General features: G+C 36.1%; 1 long non-coding RNA gene across 1 annotated transcript in view; it reads left to right on the forward strand.

Moving 5' to 3' along the window:
• The window catches only part of LOC129927471 (uncharacterized), a 39,682-nt gene that overhangs the window by 4,881 nt on the left and 14,314 nt on the right, over nt 1–20,487 (forward strand). The window contains exon 2 of the long non-coding RNA XR_008779081.1: nt 4,948–5,038. This is a non-coding gene — a long non-coding RNA (uncharacterized LOC129927471). The remainder of the gene's footprint in view (nt 1–4,947; nt 5,039–20,487) is intronic.

Raw genomic sequence — 20,487 nt, forward strand, 5'->3', positions numbered from 1 at the left:
AAGTACAAGAGTAAAGTATAAGGCAGATTATATGAAGGTCATATGTTTCTATGGCCCTAGGTCAACGAGGGTGACATGTGGCCAGCACAACGACTATCCGCCTTTAACTTTTCCACAACACTTTAGAACTTGGTGGACTCCAGAAATTAAAAATCCCAGTCTTCAACAGGATACGAATTCTAGACCCTTCGGCTCGGAAGCCAAGCTCTTTACTACTTAGCCTGTCTGGCATCTCTCAAATTTATTTAAAAATTAGGTGCTACTCCGATAACTAGTGGGACTATGCAGGGTCAGCGTTAGGCATAGGCAAACTAGGCAGATGCCTAGTGCCTATGCCTAGTGTGGGCATCGCATATGATTGTACAAATGGATATGTCCAGTTTATAGAGAATAAATAAACTCTTCCTTGATGATATTGTGGGAGTATAATTGGTATATATAAATTGCATAACTTTATTTTTTTCGCTGTAAATTATTTTTTATTTTTCTATTTTATTTGGGGTAACCAAATTCACTTCGCCTAGAGCATTCAATTATCTAAGGCCCACCCTGGACTAGAATGAATTCTGTTGTGTACTTTGCATTGCAAAAAAAAAAAAAAGGAAAACTCTAAAACTAAGCTTTCGTTTCCTTGAGACTATACCCAAACATTGAAAATACTTTGAATATAGGTTTTACTGACCCTTAGGTGGCTTGCAGTACAGAGCGCTACATCCTGGCATTCTATTATACCTCGTTAACTAACTAGTAAATATATTATCTACTTCCTGTTGTCTTCACGACCTTTTGAAATAGTTCACCAAATGCAATTGCTTCGTTATTGAAGTTAGAAGTGACAATTAGATTATCCCATCCCACCCGGAAGTCTATTTATCATTCAGTACTTAGTCTGGTACTAGAGTCATTCTATGGTCTCGAATATTGAATCTGATGTCATGCTGAGGGAAAACAGGAGCTCGCCCAGTGCAGCCTGGGCTGGATCATTTCATCGCAGCCAGAGAGAGAACTTATTGCCCTTGCATTAACCGGAAGTCACGCTTAAGTGCAAAAACAAAACAAAACAAGGGAAAGGATGTGAAGGAGTGGGGTTGAACTGGGAGGGAGGTGAACTCCCTGAACTGGTGCGCGGACTGACACAGTGAAAACAAAGGACTATGGAGGGATCTTACTTTGAGAGTTGATTTTAAACAGGATTAGTGACCTAAGTGAAGAGATCTGAACTGAAAAAGAAACAAGCTTGTCTCGAATAGTTTAAGTTCAAGTGGATTGGGTACAAAAATAAAAACTCCGAGGACCTGGTGGGCTGTGTTTGGACATGAAAATACTTTGCCTGAGAGTGTCACTTGATTGTTAAAGCGACAAGAGTAGGTAATTGAAAAAGGTTTGTAGTAAAAACAGAAGAAAAAAAATTAAAAAGAATATATTCTTATAAAGTCCGTAGTTAAACTGCAAATATAATAAAATAATAAAAATAATATTTGATTCAATTCGGGTATCGAAACCGTGGCACCGTCAGCTGCTTGATTGCCTTGAAGTTGAACGTCCGCATTTTCTGAATCGGCCATCGAGGATGGCATACTGTGCGACTATTTATTGGTATATTTATTATAAGGACATCTAGATCTAGATATAACACTAGACCTAAAGTTCTGATTTAGAACTTTTAAAATCAAGTCTACATCTACCTCCAGATCTAGAATTAGGATGTAATCTATATTAGATTTACGTAAAATAATAAGCAACTCTTGTAAACTTCATTAAAATTGAAGCAAATTTAAATTTACTGTTATCGCATAATTACGGTAATAAGTCTGACAAAGCCAAGTTGGCTCAAGACCTAGATAGATTTGTAAGTCTCTAGCCAAATTTATTTTTTACTTTGAAAAATTATGACGGCCAAACTAGAGTTTTGCCGATGTGAACAAAGAGCTTGTAATTCTGTTCTTAGCGATATATATCAACTGATAAATATCTAGGAAAATTGTTAGAGCAGTTTTCGAGATCAGCGTCCACCCTCCATGAAGGAGTGATTTGAATAGAGGTATTGTAAAAATGTTTTGTCAGATAGTAAAATACGTCATCAATGCGAGAGGAATAGTACAAAAGTTCATTTGACCATTTGAGTATAAGACTGAGAAGTAAATTGTCAAGTCAGAGATTTGTGTTTTACATATAGGCACCACAAGGTCTTCGGGGCATGCAAAGACCTTCCTTCAGGGAAAAGTACCAGGTAAAAGAAGAAGAAGCAGAAGGAAGGAAATACAACATACAAGAATGATCGAGCATTTAAATGAAAGAGATTTTATCCGAGACAAAAGACAGAGAGCAATGGAGAAAGACGGTCATCTGATCTTGTGTGGCGCCCTAACTATCCAACAGACTAAGGAATATGTAGAAGGGGAATAATTAAGAGAAACAACTGATAAATAAATGCCTATAATTCTTGATTGTATGTTTATTCAAGTTCATAGTATGAACCATCTCTCATGAAGCAAAGACCTTTGACTTGACGTAAGTTCCTTTGTAAACGATTATGGTACACAATGATACAAATGTCCAGCAGGATATCAGGGAATGACATTGGATGAAGGTCAAGCTTGAAACTTTCTTGACGACAGTCCGAAGCGCAACCTACTCGACCACCTGATCACTGAAAATATATTTTAAAAAAAAATACGTAAAAAAATGAGGAGAAGTGGAACATTTACGGGTTTTTTTAAATCGTTATTTTAATGCAGAAAAAAAATACAATGCATTTTACTTTTAGAATGACAAAAAAAAATGGAATTATAAACAGATGAAGACTGATTTGATAAAAATGTGAGTTAATTTTTTTTTTAAAAAGGAATAAATCAAAGAAAAGAGAGGAGGTAAAAATAATAGAGAAAAAGTAAAATAAAAAAAGAAATTTGAACGAATAGAAATATCAAGTTCTAGCATTATACTCTGACTACGTCAGTTGATTTATTATGGCTGGAACATCCCCCCTTTTTTTTGGGGGGGGGGGGGGGGTTAGAACTTCCAATGATCGGACAGCATTTGAACAATCTTCCTAACATACTTTTTTAAATCTCGTTAACTATTGTTTGTGTTAGAAGAGGATGAAACCACCCTCTCTCCTTCTCTTTTCATCTCTCACTCTCCCTCTCTCTCTCCTTCTCTCTCTCTATCACTCTCTCTCGATGTCCTTCTCTCTCTCTCACCCTCTCTCTCTCTCTCCCTCTCCTTCTCTCTCTCTATCACTCTCTCTCGATGTCCTTCTCTCTCTCTCACCCTCTCTCTCTCTCTCCCTCTCCTTCTCTCTCTCTCCTTCTCTCTCTCTCTCTCCCTCTCCTTCTCTCTCTCTCCTTCTCTCTCTCTCTCACTCTCTCCCTCTCCCTCTCTCTCTCTCTCTCCTTCTCTTTCTCTCTCTCCCTCTCGCTCTCTCTCTCTTTCTCTTTCTCTTTCCTTCTCTTTTTGTCTTTCTCTCTCTCTCTCTTTCTCTCTCTCTCCTATTCTTTCTCTCTCTCTTTCTTTCTCTCTTTCTATCTCTCTCTTTCTCTCTCTCTCTCTCTTTCTCTCTCTTTCTCTATGTGTATCTCTCACCATCCCCACCCATTTGTGAATCGTAATGTTCTCTGACATAAGCTTATCATTTGATCTGGAACAACCCGTTTTATAACCTCCCCCCCCCACACACACACAAACATAGCCACGCATGCTTTTGGTCGTAAATTCTAGTTTCAATTTAACGTATCTGAACTCCCCTGCCCGCCCTTCCATAACTAAAAGCCCAACGTAAAATCTCTGACTTTTCTTCACCTTCTTTATGCAGTACTCTCTTTTGCTTTTTTGACCGGAACCTCCAGCTTTCGCTTTTACACTTTCTGGACATTTTTTTAAAATGGACCTCATTCACCAATCGTAAACAAACAACATTTAGCCACGTGATAATATTGATATTTCAATGAATAAAACGCTTTTTAACTCTTTCTTTCCGTATATATTTTCCATGATCCGACGGATTGATTCATTATGTTCATTAGTAGATCACTTTTCTATTATGATTAATCTTCTATGACGTTGTTATCAGAAAATATTTTGTTTGGTGTAGAATTGATGGGAAATGCATGCTATTTTTATATATCAATGTTTATAGAAAAAGAAAACTTAATTAATTTAATGGGGTCAAATAAACAATGTTATCGTCATATTGGAGAGAAACAGTTAAATGCACCAATACATTTTATAATTGTATTGGAGAGTGTGTGTGTCTGTTTCTATGGTGACGATGGGAAGAGGTTAGCGATTGGTTGTGAATGATACAAAACATGCGGCATTGTCGTCAGCGGTCTTGGATACGAGAGACGACTCCAGAACGCGAGACTGAAAGGACGTGTTATTGTATTGTAATTTGTATATTAGTACTAACGTCTACTATCTTATACTACATTGATTTCAGTGTATCTCGAGTGAAATCAGTTTATATTGTCATAAAAGTTATATTTGGCTCACAAGTTAAGTTATTTCAAGTTTTATAAGTTAAGATTGAATACGTTTACAGCGGTTCAGTTGTCTACTAGCAGATTGGTGCTACAAGTCAAACTGATGTATCGGCAAGTACTTCGCCTTTCTTATATAATTGATCTGCGCTCTTCCTACTTACGATATACAGTTCGTTATAGACGACAGGAGAATGTATTTCTGTATCTTAGAATGATGGAGAACAAATGGCTGTGGGTGGGCGCGAAAGTAAATTTTGTGGTTTTAGAGAAACGTCACTCGTAAAAGTTTGAAGATAACTGTGATTGGCATAGACGAGTTGTTCCTCTTTCCCCGATCTATTTAACTATCCCCTTTTCCTCACTAGTCTATTTTCACGGTCCTTATTGTTTTGCCCATTCAAAAAAAGAAATGACTTATGTATAGATAAATGGGGCCATACCATTTTTATTTTTATCTCATTAGGTCTAGGAAGTGTCGCTGGAGCGATGATGCTGATTTTCTTATAACTGTCTGACATCTTAATTCAAGACGTAGTTTGTCCTAAGTCAATCTGGTAAGAATAACTTATTTTTATCTATCTATCTATCTATCTATCTATCTATCTATCTATCTATCTATCTATCTATCTATCTATCTATCTATCTATCTGTCTGTCTATCTATGCCTCTATCTATCTCTATCTATATATCTATCATTCTCACTCTCTCTCTCTAAATATACATATATATATATATATCCATCTATCTATCTATTCCTCTATCTATCTATCTATCTATCTATCTATCTATCTATCTATCTATCTATCTATCTATCTATCTATCTATCTATCTATCTATCTATCTATCCTTGACTTCCTTCGAACCACAGTTCAATATTTGAGAGAAAAACATTTGTGCAAAGTATGATTTCTCTATTTCACTTGATGTTTGCACTTTAGAAGAGAAATTAAAAGGGGAGAGAAATAAATGATGCATTGTGTCCATGCGGAGAAACAAAATTGTTGATGATGTAATTTTGCCTTTTTTCTTTTCACACCAGTGGGAATATGTTTTCCCTCTTCGTTTACAGAGTAGAAGAAAACAAAAATTGGCCAAAAGATCTTGAATATTTGATAGACCCTGGGAGTCTGGAGTCAACTGGACCTTAGTGACGATGTAGAAAAATGACCCAAGTGATATTAATAACGAAAATAAACACACAGCAGAGTGGTTCACGTGTAGGGTAAATAATCGTTTGTTATTTTTTCATATTTTTTTCCCGTGGCGGTGTGTAGCTCTTCAATTCCCGTGGGCTTGAGGAAGTTCTAGAACAGGGGTTCTCAGCCTGTGGGTCGTGACCCTCTTGGGGGTCGATAGACGATTTACCAGGGGGTCGCCTAAGACCATCGAAAATATGGATTGTTTTTGTCTACTCTTCTATTGCTGTGTGTGTTGGGGGGGGGGGGTCGCTGCAGAGTGGGGGATTGTAAAAAAGGGATCGCCGAGCTTAAAAGGTTGAGAATCGCTGTTCCAGAAGAAACAACGGTGAATGAGAGCAATGTCATCTGACAACATAAGATGTGTTGGTTGTGTTTTTGCACTTTTGTTTTAAATTGTTATTACTTTTCTATTACTATTATATCTCTCAATCTCTCTCTCTCTTTTCCACTCTGTCTCTCTCCATCTTTTTATTTCTTTCTTTCTATCTCTCTCTCCCTCTCTCTTTTTATCTCTCTTTCTTCTTTTCCATCTATCTGTCCATTTTCTCTCTTCATCGCTTTCTCCGCATTTGTCTCTATCCATCTCTCTCTGTGTTTCTCTTTCGATCTCTCTCTCTCTCTCTCCTTGAATGAAGTGGTCAAATTCTATGGGGACCTAGGGAAGCAAACATGTTTGCTTGTATTGGCCCAAGATATGAAAGTGTTTTAAGGAAGTTCTGCTCTGGGAAATGACAAACTTAAATATACATGTATCGACCTAATCACTTTCGTTTTCTTCTCTCTCTCGCTCTCTCTTGATTTCTCTCTCTCTCTCTCTCCCTGTCACTCTCTCTATGTGTGTATATATATATATATATACAGTGCTTTTTTTGTAATTTTGTTATTAGGTGTCGGTTCTCAGTAGTTGATTGCCTAACATGTAACTACTAAAAATCAATAATATACGTTAAAATACAAGAAAATAATATTTTTTTCAAAAAGGTGCCGGTACTCCGTACCGGTGCGTACCGTCACAAAAAAGCCTTGTATATATATATATATATATATATATATATATATATATATATATATATATATATATATATATATATATATATACACACACACTAGCAAAATATTACCCTTGGTCGGCGGGTGTTAGGTGGTGCATTACTGGTATAGTAGATTGAATTTAGACCTATGTCAAATATAGCGATTATTCGCTTCATATTTTTATTTTCCACGAAAACAAAAGTTGAATATGAAAGAAGGTTACCCGTTTTGCCGATAATTTAATACGATGAAATTTAAATACTGTGAAAACGTGTTCGCCGGATTTATTAAAAAGGTTTCGCTCTGTCAAAGAGATAAATTTAAGTGTCGGGACATTAGAAATTCATACAAGTTTTATACATACATACACACATACATACATACATACATACATACATACATACATACATACATACATAAACACATACACCTTACATTGTGCGTTATATATTAGATCTATTTTTCTCTCATTGTCTTTCTGTCTCTTATTCTCGCGTACATCTTCTTTTCCTAGCCAGATTTTTGCCGTATTAAACTCTTTGGCAGTTCTCTCATCGTTAGATGCCCTCGCAAACTTTGTCTCTATTCATTGTAACTATCAGTTGAGTTTGAATTATCAGCATTATATAACAAAACAATGTACACAATAAAACACTATTAAAATGATGTGGGACATTTTTAAAAATTATAAAAGAAACTAGATTTAATAAGGTCGAGATATTGTTTTAGACGAAGGAACCATGGCTGAACTACTGACCAGAATTGCACAATCCGAAGCAGCACTTGCAAAGCTGAAAGAATTCTTGAAAACCACAGACATTAGTCATCAGTACCAACTAGAAGAGCTTAATGTCAACATTTACATAAAAACACACACTCGCAAAGCTAACCTCAATAAATCCCTCTGGTCTTCAGCTCTGAAATTCCATCCAATATCTTGATCTGTGTCTTGTTCTTGGTCCTAGTTTTTGTTTGATCGGATTTCATCTCTCAGTCAACATCATCTCTGAGTCAACATCACCTCTGAGTCAAGATCACCTCTGAGTCAACATCATTTCTCAGTCAATATCATCTCTAAGTCAACTTTCATCTCTAAGTCAACATCATCTCTCAGTCAACATCATCTCTCAGTAAACTTTCATTTCTCAGTCAACATCATCTCTCAGTCAACTTTCATCTCTCAGTCAACATCATCTCTCTTCAACATCATCTCTCAGTCATCTTTCATCTCTAAGTCAACATAATCTTTAAATCAACATTCATCTCTAAGTCAACTTTCATCTCTCAGTCAACTTTAATCTCTTAGTCAACATCATCTCTCAGTCAACTTTTATCTATAAGTCAACATCATCTCTCAGTCAACATCATCTCTAAGTCAACTTTCATCTCTCAGTCAACATTACCTCTCAGTCGACATCATCTCTCAGTCAACATCATCTCTCAGTCAACATCATCTCTCAGTCAACATCATCTCTCAGTCAACATCATCTCTCAGTCAACATCATATCTCAGTCAACATCATTTCTAAGTCAACTTTCATCTCTAAGTCAACATCATCTCTCAGTAGACATCATCTCTCAGTCAACATTATCTCTCAGTCAACATCATCTCTCAGTCAACATCATCTCTAAGTCAACTTTCATCTCTCAGTCAACATCATCTCTCAGTCGACATCATCTCTCAGTCAACATCATCTCTTAGTCATTATTTTGTTACTTTTTGTACATAACTATGACGTAATCGATATAATTTGTGCGTAATTTAAAAAAAAAACAAATTACGGTATTATTAATAGAACAGGTTTATTGTTCTTGATTTAGATGTATCACACATTTAATTATATGACTGATCCAAACTAATGGATACAATGACACTTTGTATAGTCTTAGTTTAAAAAAACCACACTTCTTTTTATGTATTTCTTGCTTTTGTGATTAGTGTGCTAAGTGGAACAGATTTAAATTTGTCTCACATTATTTAATTAATTTCCATTTCAAGGGAAATAAACACGTTTTATAGTTAAACAAAGATGAATTATGATTTCCAAAGAGCTTGAGTCGTGTACACACCAAGTAACAAAATGAGATTTGCAAGAAATGAGATTTTTTTTTTTTGACTGTTTAGGGGGAGGGGAAGATTTGCTAGAAGACAATGTAGCAGAAAAATGCAGATTCTCAAAGATACAAAAAAAAAAAAAGCCCGCACCATATCAAACAAATAGATGACCATACTTGAAAATACGAAACAAATATCAGTATGCTCTGCGTACATATATATCTACAATGTCACAGAATTACCAACCCAAACCAGATCCTTTCACAAGCGTGATTCTTACACTAGCTAGCAATTTAAACCTGAGCCTTACACATGCTGGCGCTCAATTCAAAATGCATTAACGAAATACGAAAGCGGTAAAGAACTGTTTTAGTGTTGGTATATGCATTATATGGCTTGTACCACTGAGTCTTTGGCAACGAAATCATAAGTAATCAATTAGATGGTGTCCTGATAAATAGATGATACGCGAGGCACATGCAACACATGTGTTTGCTTCATAGTTTAAAAAACAAACAAACCCAGAAATTGCTATGAAAACTATTCCAACAGCTTTCAACGACCCATTCTTAATCCAGCACCACTCTGAAACGAAAACACCAGATATGTCCCTCCTAGCTCGTGGAATGCATTTCGTTGCATCGATTCCTCCGGGACAAATTTCCATTGACATTAGTGTATTATTGATGGTCTTGTCTATCCGTGAAGACATCATAATAGTGCATTCAAAAATTCAAGAAAACACAAGAGTCTACACCGCTAATGGCTGGCTTACTAGTAGCCGAATGCTTTCTGTTGGATTAATCTCTCAGGACTAACATTGGTTGTTTTAATACGAACAAAATGCAGGGGGGATTACAAAGTAAAAGTACTAACACTTACATATTTATATATTACAAGAAAATCAAGAGGTTAATACATATTGGTATTCCTAAAAGCTTTATATAAATGAAGCAATATCCCAATTTTTTAAGTTAAGAAGTAAATTATTTAATGGTTCAAGCAGAATTTATGGCAATTAATATATCAAGCAATAGTACACTTCAGAATCCAAACTCAATAACAGATTTAAACTTCCTGTGACGCTTGCCGACCATGTCAAAGCGTCGCTCAGGTTTGCAGCAGGGACAATACGGGCGATGATGGTTCCTCCACAGAACGCGACGGTACATTATAGGAATAAAGAGTGTTCCCTCGTGGACTCGGCCACCGGCCTTTTTAAAGGAAGCGGAACCTATGACGTCTGCTCAAGAAGCCGTGTCTCATGGAAGACGGGTTATTAAGAACTGATCAGCTTGTTGATGGGTTCCTCTTGTCATAGGAGTCAGGAAAGAGCTAATCCATTATCCCGGCCACGGGATAAAAGCCTTTCGAGGGTAAAAAAAAGGTCGTAGAAGGAAAAAAATTCTTGACTCTTAATGACACTTCGACGAGTACTCGAAAACAACCATCTCCCTTTATCTAATTCATTCTTCTGCTTAGAAACTGGAAGCTACTAGAATTTTACAATTTCTTTTATACTTCTCTAGCAGCCTTGATGCGCACCCAGGTGACAATATGAGAAATACAAATATATTTAAATTAGTAGGGTCATTTTTAGGTCAGGAGCTACACGTGCACCCCGATCGTGGAACTGTCGAGAAGACTTGGGACTTTCCAGAACAGCGAAAATCCAAATAAGGAAAAATAAGGAAAAAAAAACAATAGAGAAAAAAAAAAGATTGTTATTGAATTTGTCACGTAATTGGGAGGATCAGCTTATAAGGAGACTACCAAGTAGATGAATGTGAACAAAAATGCAAGGGATGTTTCTATGTACTAGCTGTAACTTCTAGAATACCTACACCAATAACTTTTTTCTTTGAACATAATAAGGACACGTTGATGCCGTAACTTCTTGAAGAGTGAAGAACTAGACAGTCAAATAACTAACTTCTTGAAGAGTGAAGAACTAGACAGTCAAATAACTAACATCAGCTTCTTCTTTATGAAGTTACATATATTAAACATAAATGAACAGCAGCACGAGGGACCAAGTTTTTTAAAAGAGAAAGTAGTAAATTAAATGCGACGAAAATAAGGGACTGCGCCGACCAAAGCCCGAACCAGTGACCCCGAAAACGACAACACCGCCTAGCGATAACGTACTAAGAGAACTTAACCTCTAGACCATCGGAATGTCCATTAAAAGCATTTTTCTGGCCCAGAGTCGTTTCGCCCGTATGCAAATTACCACCCCAGTGGTCAATGGTCACATGTCCTAGCTAGCCCCTCCCCCCCCCACCTCGCCACATCCGTTCACTAACAACTTCAATAGAGCCGACACAGACAGCCGTTAGGCATGTATTAGACAAACGATGGCTCTATCTAATTGTAAATCTCTCATAATGACAAGTGGACGACATAAAAACATTACATACAGAAGCTTCAGTGGGTGTGAACAATTCAGCTGTAAACGTACACATAGAGTTGAAGCTAGGTGCTGAAACAAATGTTATACATACATTTTAAATAAAATAAAACTTGGTCCCTGGTGCTGCTATCCATTTATGTTTAATATATGTATATATCACCTAGCATTAACTCTATCTTTATGAAGCTGAAGGTGCTCTACAATTTCTAATTCTATTTTTTTCTTTGACTACTTCTCTAGTGTAATGAGTCTTTCCAATGGGCTTTGTCCAATCAAATGTTTCTATCAATTATTCCAGCTAATGGTTTCTACACAAGACTGTGTGCCAGCGGTTCTCAACCTTTTAGGATCGGCGACCCCTTTTTACAATCCCCAACTCTGCCGCGACCCCCCCCCGCACATACATACAGCAACAGAAGAATAGACGATAACAATCCATTTTTTCGATGGTCTTAGGCGACCACTGGCAAATCGTTAATCGACTCCCAAGGGGGTCACGACCCACAGGTTAAGAACCCCTGCTGTGTGCAGTATGTTTATGTACGTCTAATTATTTATCTAACTCAAATGTACTAAACATAAAGAAACATTTAACACTCAAATCGTGTTCAAAATTTGTTTTTAAAATGTTAAATTTAATTTCAAAATAATTACAATTTTATAAAACGTTTTCACTGAATCGCCAATTAGGTAGTTATTTCCCCCCCAAAGATATATATATATATACATAGACTGTCAAATATCTAGGAAAATCGAGAAAGCCGTTTTCGAAATTCCAGTCTATCGTCTACCGTGATTCCTGAACACATGAAGAGTTTGCAAGCTCGTAGGAGGAATTGTAATATTAATGTGGCCAACAAGTACATGGATGTCTCGGACATTGAATTCCTTCCACTGTTGCCTTGAATATCTTTTATTTAGAAACATGTTTGGAACATTGCAAATCTCATTGTATGGAAAATAACATGGCCTATCGTATGATGTATTGTATAATACATGTAAGTTCCGTAGAGGAAAAAAAAAGGGCTGTTATTATAGTTCAGATAATTATTATTAGAGGAGACAGCTCAGACAACTCTTTCTGGTAAAGTGAAATGTGTTTTTTTAAAAAGGGACAGAACTCAAGTGTTAAATCGTGACTACTACAGCTCCTTAGATATTAGAATCTAGCACAGCGTTAACATTACGTAAATTCTTCTTTGTCCCATTCATTGACCAGATGTTATAGCCTGTATATTTAAGTATGTCCAACAAAATCTGACCGAAAAGTTTTCTGATAGCTTCAACTTTTTGCTAGGATGAGAGTTTATGGAAATTAAATGGATTATTAGTAATCTGTAAACGAACATTCTTAAGATAACATTTCCACGTTTAATTATATTACACTACCAATACATATCCTCCATCGCGATCGAAGATCAGCCTATTTCTCATATCCAATGGACTCAAAGATGACTGTAAAGTCATATTTAAAGCGAGGTTTGCCATTGCACGTTCACTCCGTCTGTTTGTCTGTCTGGGTGAATTCTTTTACACGTTTTTCTCTCACTTCCCATTTTTGGATCAAGCAAAAAATTTGTCATATTTTTTTTCTCTAAGACAATACATGAATCAATTTAAAAAAAAATATCCAGTCAATAAGTAATTAATTATTTTGTTTATATAGAAAAAGGATTGATAAACTTGCAGTATTTTTTAAAAATATTTTGTGTGGTACTTTACCATAACAAAAACCATGTTACATCGAAAGCTTTATTACATTGAATGACAAACGACTACACACATAGTAAAGATCACGACACTATATAACAAGGGATCTCAGCCTGTGGATCGCGACCCCCTTGTGGGTCGATTGACAATTTGCCAGGGGTCGCATAAAAGCATCGAAAATATGGATTGTTATTGTCTACTCTTCTATTGCCCTATGTGTGTGTGGGGGGGGGGGTCGCGGCAGAGTGGGGGATTGTAAAAAGGGGTCGCCGAGCATGAAAGGTTGAGAACCGCTGCTATATAATGACAGTATACAGTCTTACAGATGTAAACAAACCTTAGGGGCGACAATCAAATAAACGATTTCACGACATTTTTCTTTTTTATTCCTATTTAGCCTGTTGTGGATTGTTTATATGACGTACTTCGTTTCATATAAATTTTAATTTAAGAACTTTCGACTTAATTTAAACGCTAGGAAATAGTCTCATTCAAGCCGGATAACTAGTGTACTCTGTGTTGAGCAAAATAAGAAGTGCTGATAACCAATGCAATTTAAAAACTATACAATTAATTTTATTCCCTGTAAAATCAAGCTTCAGATCCTTTCACTTGAAGCACAAACTAACGTCATTTATTATTTATTGGGAACACTTGACATTCAATATATGTCCTTGATATTGTTTAGAATCGAAAATTCATATGTCATATTGATATATTATGAATTGAGAAATGTATATTGCAACATCACGCATGTAAAATATATTTATGTAAATATGTGATGTCGCGTGTAACACGCTACGTATAAACAGCCGAGCGGGTGTTCGTGTTGAGTTCACCTTTGATCAGTTACGGTGTTCATTATATAATAAAATGACAAAAAAAACAGAAGCCAAATAGAGTTCGGTTGAGGATATGGCCTTGACGCGCACACACACAGACACTCGCACACTGTTCTCTCCGAGACATCTTTCTTGTGTGGTTCTATTTCTTGAATTCGGCCTGCTGCCGCCCCAGCGAATTAAAGCCTGCCTCTTGTCGCCCTGCTGCCGCCCCAGCGAGTTAAAGCCTCTGCCTCTTGTGCATCTATATTTAACAGCACGGTGGGAGAGATTGATTATTAGGTCAGCCTCAGGACACGACCTGGGATTCATAACTAAAAGGAATGAAAAGGGGCTTCAGTACAGGGGGCGGGGGCCACAAGGCGGACAATGAATCCCAAGTATTAGCTTTTAAGGAAATTAAAACCGAAAAGAGCGGGAAAAAAAAAAAGATTACTAAAGGGACGTTATTGTGTCCAGAGACACAGCAGGCGGCCATTGAATGTAACAAGGGGGATAATTCGGAAACTGAATGGAAAGGGAGGTAATCTCCTTTGGCACTGACAAACGAAACACACAAGTAAGGCGGACAACTACAATAGACTAGAAGTATACATAACAGTCTAGTATACATGTATAACAGTTGGTCTAGTGGAGTGTCTAATATACATGTTTAACAGTTGGTCTAGTGGAGTGTCAAATATACATGTTTAACAGTTGGTCTAGTGGAGTGTCAAATATACATGTTTAACAGTTGGTCTAGTGGAGTGTCAAATATACATGTTTAACAGTTGGTCTAGTGGAGTGTCAAATATACATGTTTAACAGTTGGTCTAGTGGAGTGTCAAATATACATGTTTAACAGTTGGTCTAGTGGAGTGTCAAATATACATGTTTAACAGTTGGTCTAGTGGAGTGTCTAATATACATGTTTAACAGTTGGTCTAGTGGAGTGTCAAATATACATGTTTAACAGTTGGTCTAGTGGAGTGTCAAATATACATGTTTAACAGTTGGTCTAGTGGAGTGTCAAATATACATGTTTAACAGTTGGTCTAGTGGAGTGTCAAATATACATGTTTAACAGTTGGTCTAGTGGAGTGTCAAATATACATGTTTAACAGTTGGTCTAGTGGAGTGTCAAATATACATGTTTAACAGTTGGTCTAGTGGAGTGTCAAATATACATGTTTAACAGTTGGTCTAGTGGAGTGTCTAATATACATGTTTAACAGTTGGTCTAGTGGAGTGTCAAATATACATGTTTAACAGTTGGTCTAGTGGAGTGTCTAATATACATGTTTAACAGTTGGTCTAGTGGAGTGTCAAATATACATGTTTAACAGTTGGTCTAGTGGAGTGTCAAATATACATGTTTAACAGTTGGTCTAGTGGAGTGTCAAATATACATGTTTAACAGTTGGTCTAGTGGAGTGTCAAATATACATGTTTAACAGTTGGTCTAGTGGAGTGTCAAATATACATGTTTAACAGTTGGTCTAGTGGAGTGTCAAATATACATGTTTAACAGTTGGTCTAGTGGAGTGTCAAATATACATGTTTAACAGTTGGTCTAGTGGAATGTCAAATATACATGTTTAACAGTTGGTCTAGTGGAGTGTCAAATATACATGTTTAACAGTTGGTCTAGAGGAGTAATACAACTGCAGTATAGTTGACTAGTAGAAACTGTCTAGTGAAACAGCAGAAAATCTAATGAGCTATTACAAAGTGTCTAGTGAACCAGTACAAACAGTATTGTCAATCAGTACAAACAGTCTAGTTAACTAATACAAACAGTCAAGTAAACCAGTGCCAACAGTCAAGTAAACCAGTATAATAAGTGTTGTGAACCAGTACAATAAGTCTTGTGAACCTGTAAACTAAGGTAGTGAACAAGTACAACAGTCTGTGAACCAGTACAATCTGTCTAGGGATCCAGCACAAATAGTCTAGTGAGCCAATGAGCCAGTGTAGTGAACAAAAGTACAACAGTCTAGTGAAGTTTAGTGAACTAGTAAAACTTACAAGTGAACCAGTACAAAGAGACTGTGAACCAGTATAAAATCTAGCAAACCAGTGAGCCAGTGTATTGGACAAATACAACAGCCTAGTAAACAACTTCAACATTTTAATGAAAAAGTGAAAGAATCTAGTGAGTTTTACATACAAAAGTTATTTAGTAAACAATCGTAATAATCTAATATAAAAATAATATGTATTATCCTTGTGGAAATTTATCTTACAATGATTATTATTCTTTACGCATATCTATGCATTATAAAAGCAAAGGAATTATGCGAAATAGCAAACAAAAAATATGGTCATACTTCATACCACAATTTCCCTTAAATTTTACATGAGAAATTTACCTCAGAATGTTGGATTTGTTTCAATGATGACATTGCTAAGGAATAGAAGAGCTCCTTCGTTTACTTATTTGTTTTGCTCTTTATCTTCTCTGTACTGCTATGATTTTAGAATTTCAAAATCATGACCTAAGAAATGTTTTTCATGCTTGCAATTTTTAACTTTCTTAAAGATTGTTGTTTCTCAAACAGGCATCCAAGAACATCCGAACCTACAAATTATCAGAGAATGAAGTCGTTTGCTTAAAATGATAAACTAACAACAGACGTATTTTTAACAAGTACTTGCATGGCTCAGTAACAAAACACGTTGACCATCTATCACGGAGGCTTGAGATCGAGTTCACACTGGAGCCCACTGCATATTTTTGTTTTAAAAAAAAATTCTTTCAAAAGTCCAAACCGGAATCCTGCCAAATAAATATCCCACTTCACTCAAGTGATAAGATCATAACGCACTGAGCATGCAATAACCATGTTATATTGAAAATGTACTAAATCGGCGGCTGGTGACCAGTGACAATAATCATACACAGTGAAACAAGAAATCGAAGAAAAAGTGCTCTCAGATCACACTTAAGCCAAGTCCACTGATAAACCAAACGTTGTTTTTTTTTTGGACAATCTCGCTAATTTGCTTGTAGTTGGTTCAATTTAGAGTCATTAAAAACGACATGATGGATTCAAATAAATTGATCCGATTTCAATGAATATCACAAAGTTTTTAAAAAAGCATTTAAACCGCAAGTCCCGTGTTCGAATAAATGGACCACTTCGGGGGCTGATTTTGAGTTTGTGTTTCCACACAAATTGTCTTTGAAACCTTGTTTATAAAAGTATTTAACTTGTGCTTCTTTTTAGTTGACAACAGTCATCTTTCGATAGCGTCTCCGCGGTCCACGGCATTGTTTAATTTGTGTTTATTTTTTTTTTAAATCATACCTGATATGCTTCTCTTCTTCGTCTCAAGTTTTTCTTCAGCTTATCTTATCTTATCACATATTATCTTATCTTATAAAATACAGACGTTACTTCAAAAAAGATGATTACGTTCTAGTCGTCATGCATCTAGTCATGCATGTTAACCAATGATTTAAATTCTGCCAAGTCACTGGTTTTCCTGGCTAGCTCAGGCAATCCATTCCATGCTCTAATAGCACTAGGGAAGAAGGAATATTTGTACAAATTAGTCCTAGCATGTGGGACGAGGAATGTGCCTTTATCTTTGTGTCTTAGTGAGTATTTTATTTGGTTTTGTTTTTGTATTTGAAGATTATGGTTCAATGTTATATGTATAGTTGCTACTTTACTTTTAAGTCTTCTATCCTGAAGGCTTTCTTAATTTAGTGATTTCACTAAAGATGTTACTCTAGTCAAAGGGAAATATTTGTTTGTTATGAATCTCACTGCTCTATTTTGTGTCTTTTCAAGTTTCTTAATGTTTACTTGAGTTTCTATTATATCGCCTCTATATTTCTTGACATTGCTTACCATTCATTTCCTATCATACTGAATTGTATTACTTACAAAACGTAAAAGGAATCTTAGAAATCAACGAGTAAAAACATAGATAATATTGGCTGCCTGGTCTTGCTGTACGCGCGATGGATTGTCGTTCGGTCATCTCGATGGTCCCGTGTTCATACCCTGTACGCTGCCATTACCCATCGTCCTTCGGGAGGTTTGGATTTGAAGTACATTATCTTCAACTCTGAAAGACCATTGGAGAGATGTACTACTCGTCTTTACAAAATATTGTAGATAAATTTTAGTATGGAAAATCCCCAATAATGTTATGCTATTGAGTTTTTGAATGCTAATAGCTAAATGTTATATAAAAGTAAGTTTTATATTGATTAGAATTGTATGAGAATGACTTTAACAAAACCAAGTACGATCACTTTATTTTATTTTTACAGTTGTGTCTTAACCCATATAGAGTTATAAATAAACAGTAGAAATATCATAAGAGAGAATAAGCTGATAGTCCCACGTTGGTGATGTCCCTGTGGGCTTTAGTGGGTGAGGACATTAGGCAAAATTAGATTAAGTCTGACCTTCCGGACATCACTGGACAGTGTTGATAGAACTCATTTACATTTTTTATCTTCTGAGTGTTACAATCTCTCTCTCTCACACTTCTCTTTTCTCACTTTCTCTCTTTCTCTCTGATACTGTAATTGAAACGTTTTCTCTCTGCTTACAATATACTTCCTGTTGCATGATTTCTCTTCTGCTTTAAGTCTTAGGCCTAATGTACCACAAATGTATTCAATTACAGAATATAAGTAAAGTTTCCCGATCAGACATTGCGATCTAATGGGCTGATGACGTTAAGATCATCTGTTTCTTTGGCCAACGGTTAACGAGCAGGGTGTTATGTGGCCAGCACAACGACCAACCGCCTTTACTTTCCCCAACTAAAGTCTGGTACCTATTAGAGTTGGGTGGACTCAGGGGCGCCCTAAAAATCAAAATAAAAAATCTTTCCGAATCCGGGTCTTACTCAATATTTGAACCCAGGACCCCAAGAGCTTAACCACTCAGCCATCTCACATCCAATAGCAGAATATAATTAATTACAAAATGTTAATAATTCCCTAAATATTACAGTAATGCCACATCATCATAAAATGCCTCAGTTGACATTGCACAAAAAACGATAAGAAATATTGTGGTGTCATATTTCAACATTAGCGCTTTGACTGAAAGAAGAATTCAATCCTTTGAGAGTAAATGCAACTTCAAACTGCTGGGTATTAGATACCAGGAATAGAAAACAAAGTCAACACTATGGCTAGCATGAAGGAGAAACTCCTCATTACTGTGAAGAGAAGAAAGCTGAGCTGGTTCGGTCAAATATTGGACATGACTCACTGTCAAAAACCTTGCTTCAATTGCAGTGGAGGGAGCAGGAAGAAAGGGTTGTCCAAAAAAAACTGGCTTTGCAACGTATGAAAAAAATGGACCGGACACTCTCATGATATCTGCAAGAGTGGCAAAACGTGAGAGCACTGCAAGTCAAGGAGCAGATAATGATGAACAAATCTCGATTGTGTCCATGTCAGAGAAATACTATACATTATTTTATATTGAGTGAAAGTAAAACACCAATCAATAGTCTGCTTATCTGCCATATCTCTCAATATTGCAGAGACTTATCTCCCCTTTTTATATTTAAAACAAAAAGTAATAAAAACCACTTGTGGATTAATTAAATAGATTAATTGTTCCTTCTATTTAAAAGAAAAAGAAACAACTACAACCAATGGGTTAACTAATTAATACTTTTTTAACTGATTTATGTGTTGACATCGTCACCGAATTATTGTCCAAAAAATTTCAACTTGATCCGAGAATAGAAAGTGGTTGAAAAACGTGTGGCTCATTAGCTAAAAAATCTCCAGTGACAGACAGAAATACAGACAGACCGAGTGAGTTAATATTTGCTTTGTGAAGAATATATGCAAGCAGACGATAATACCTATCGACCATTAAAAGAATTTCTAGTCTAATTTAAAGAAGTTTTATCCAACTTAAGGACACATCTCCCCAAGACTACGTTAACTCGTTTACATCAAAACAATGCAAGCTACCCACATTTTAAATTTGTTATTTTCCTTTAAACCAGCGGTTCTCTACCTTTTAAGCTCGGCGACCCACAGATTGAGAACCCCTGTTTTAAACCAAGTTTCTTTATACAGCAAGATTTTAATCGTGAAACCAATCAATAATGAATAACATAGGTCAATCGGCTATCCTCTTGGCCGTAGGTAAATCAATGCGCAAGTCAATTAAACTTTGACATTACAAACAAGGCTTGAAGAGAGATTTCTTCCCCACAACTTAAAACATAACACGTTGTGACAAGAGGGACAATAAGGGTAGCTACTTTTTTTTTTTGTCAATAAGAGTTAGTCCCCTTTAATACTTGATTTAAGTCCCTGTTTACTGTTTACAATTGCCATTCTTTATTGAGTCCTTGAGCTGACCAGTGTATTTTGAACAAAGTCTTCATAATGTGTAACTAATATTGTGTTGTTGCGCTCTGACTATATTACTCAAGAGGAGTGTGCCACTGACATGGGAAGAGTGTTTCGATAATGAGCTAAGTAGACTTTATTTATTTGTTAGTAATACGTTGGTTTATGTAAATAGTATAGTCTACTTAGTCTCTTATCCTCCCCTACATATATTTTTTTTTTGTAAAAAATTGTTTTGATACGAGACTGTAGTGTGTGTCATGGATGATGTCATTTAATTGTCATGACATGTATTATATTATTGTAAACCATCGTTTTGGTTTTTTTGAGATGAGACACTGTTGTGCCTCTGTGATGGCGGTTCTTTGATTATTTTGAACTGAACCTGTCCTATTATTTTTATTTGTTTCATTATTTCATT

Source organism: Biomphalaria glabrata, chromosome 7 (assembly GCF_947242115.1).
Source record: "Biomphalaria glabrata chromosome 7, xgBioGlab47.1, whole genome shotgun sequence".
Classification (NCBI taxonomy): domain Eukaryota; kingdom Metazoa; phylum Mollusca; class Gastropoda; family Planorbidae; genus Biomphalaria; species Biomphalaria glabrata.